Genomic DNA, 3,226 nt, shown 5'->3' with positions numbered 1-3,226 from the left:
GTAATTATAATTTTTATTTGATACTATTTTTTATTATTTTCATGAAATTCTTAAGCTGGAAAGTTAATTTTTCAAGCAACTCTAACAAAATTTTCTTTTCTCAAAATAGCTTTATATTTAACTTTACAAAAAGCTGTGTCATTCCAAACGGATTTTTATAGGAGCTCTATGACTTTGTTAAATTGTATAATCTAATTTGAGCTGAATCAATTGGCATGTTTTGATTTTATTCCGTGATCTATTATTTTAACTTTAAATTGAAGTTCTAAGTTATTAAAATGATTATATTTTGGTCTTATAAGAAATAATATATAATAAAGTTCAATAATTTTTTTATTAAAATATCTAAATCTATCAAGTTGATTATTGTCCAAGCATTTAAGCTATAGGAGAGCAATAAAAGAATTTAAGAGCGAGTTCTCTTGGTGAGTTCATCAACAGCAACAAAAACAACATGAAGCCTTTATCCCACTACGTGGGGTCGGTTATATGAATCCTTTTTCTCCATCGTGTCATTTTAAGAGTCAATTTTCCATTTAAATCTAATAAGGAAATATTATTTTCTAATCAATCTTTTTTAGGTATACCTCTACCTTTCTTAATATAGGTCAAATCTAATACATCTACTCTCCTAACAGAATCATCGAAAGAATGACGTTTTACATGACCAAACCATCTAAGCAGGGGAGGATGCAGTGTGGGGGCCGTGGGGGCACGGCCCCCCATTGAAAATTTAACTTAATTAAATGTATTAATTGCTCTTTAATTATATAAATTTTTTTAATTTGTGAGGCTCTTCCGATTCCCAAGCAGTGCTCCGTTCTTTCCTTCTTTCACGCATGCATGGCACATCAAGCGACCTAGCAAAGTAGCGAGGATTCCCGAATATGAAGGCTAGCTTCATGCTTACGTCGGCATCCGACGAGGCTTCAACCAGCAACCGTAGACTGCAAACAGCAAACCGTAGGCGCAAGGGCGGATCAGCGGATCGCACAAGTGCCAGAGGCTGTAGTATATCTGACTTTGATGAAAGAAGGCATCATTCTTCTTTATCATCAGGTCAATATAGCAACAACTGTAATCTGAACAATTAATTTGCAGCAATTTGAAAGTGAACTTGTATTTATATTATGTAGAATGTAAAGAGGTTTCTTTTGATTGCAGGAGGAGGTGGTCAATTTAAGGCATCAAATATGGTTAAAAATTAGAACGCTACCAGATTTTGAGGCGCAACTCAGAGGAAGATGCAAAGGCGGATTTTCTAATGACTACCTATCATACTACTTGTTTGTCGTTGGAACAGATGAAAATGATTACTTGCTGAACTATTTTGCCCCTGCTGATCAGGAGCAAAAACCTTCACTCTCAAAGTTTACCGAGGTTCTTGCGTCGAAATTGACATGATAGCTTAAGGTATTTGACCTATCTATGCTTGAATTATATGAATTGCATGAATTACATTAGTTTCTGGCCAATTAAAGGAAAATATAATTATTTACTATAGCATGTACATGATTTTTTACAAAAGCTTAAGGGAAAGACGAAATCTCCCTTCACCTTCCAGCTATGGTCCCTTGATACATCTTTTGATGGCTTTCTTAAATTAAATTGAATCTTTGTTAATATAGTTCCATATTTCCATTCCAACTTCATATGATTTTTTATTAATATAGACAATTAGACATAGTTGCTAGACATAAATGTGAAGATTTATATAAGTTTTTGCTTTATCACATATTTATTTTTTTATAATAAAACTAATAATTAAAAAAAATTAAACAACCAATGATTGTCCTAAGCCTCGATGAAAAAAATTGAGGATTTTTTTTTTTTTAACTTTAATGATTTGTGCCCCCACATCAAAAAAATCCTGACTCCGCCCCTGCATCTAAGACGACTCTCTCTAATCTTATCTATCATTGGAACTGCTCCAACCTTTACTGGAATATGCTCGTTTTGTATCCTATCTCTAAGAGTAAGTCCACTCATCCACCTGAGCATCCACATCTCAACAACACTTAACTTAATATTATGATTCTTTCTTAATGACTAACATGTTGTGCCATAACATATTATAGGTCTCACCACCATCTTATAAAATTTTTCCTTAAAATTGAGTGGTGAGTCCATCATGCGCTAAAAAAAACTTTTTGTTTGTTGAAAAAAAGTTGGATAGTGCTTTGTGATGATTTTTTTTTTAAATATTTTCATCATTAAAGAAAAAACATGTAATTTTTTAATCAATCAGTTCAGTCATTGTTGACATCACCGTCATATGTCATTGTCCTTCTAACAATCATCATCATCACTTCTTCTTTTTTATTGGCGACATTTATGACAATTAAGATAAATTCACACAAACATCACATACACAAAGACTCGAATCTAAGACCTCTTAGATGATAGCATAAACTCTAAACAAATAAACTAAGATGAGCTGCGTACCCTTCTTCTTTTAAGTTCTCGTGCCCTCAACCTTGTTGATGTACTTCTCCAATAAGGTACAATATTGTGTTTTATCCTCTTTTCAACTTGAAGGGATTTTGTAACGTTTACATGCCACTAATCTCGTGGATGTCTTTCCTTCAGCGATATCCCACAGTATGTTCTCTTATATTTCTTTCCTGTCTTATTTTTAATTTATTTGTTTGATTTTTTTAATATTCTGAACAGTGTAAACTTTAGAGTTGTTTGGATGAGTGTAAAAAGAATGCTTTTTTTTTTTGTTTGAAGTAAAGCGAATGCAATGTAAAATATAAAAATGTTATGCTTGGGGTGGTCTACGATAGCCGGTGGTTGGAGTTGGAGGGTGGCTATGGTGGTTGCTTGTGGTGGCGGTAGCAACCGGAGGCCAGTGGTTGCGGTGGTGGTTGTTGCCAGCTGACATCGAGGTGGCGGTGGAGACGGATGGCCAATGGTGTTGGTCAAGCTAGCTTTTGAGCTGTGTAAATGACTCTCGCTCTAAACTGAGCGAGAACAATTTGAGCTATGTAAATGACTCTCGTAGCATTCACATTACTTTGCTTTGAATTTATTTTTCATCCAACCAAATATTATACTTCTCAAAACCCTTGCATTTAGGTTACATTCCACTCATTTTCCTTCCAACCAACCAGCCCTTAAATATTAAGAATTCACCCCCCCCCCAAGCTAAGAATATAATATTGATACATCATCAAAAAATTACATTGATCGAGCACGAATCTCGAGGCAAAATCAAGTTGGA

This window comes from Dendrobium catenatum, unplaced genomic scaffold (genome assembly GCF_001605985.2).
Source record: "Dendrobium catenatum unplaced genomic scaffold, ASM160598v2 fragScaff_scaffold_1105, whole genome shotgun sequence".
Taxonomy (NCBI): domain Eukaryota; kingdom Viridiplantae; phylum Streptophyta; class Magnoliopsida; order Asparagales; family Orchidaceae; genus Dendrobium; species Dendrobium catenatum.
This window is presented reverse-complemented; position numbering follows the sequence as displayed.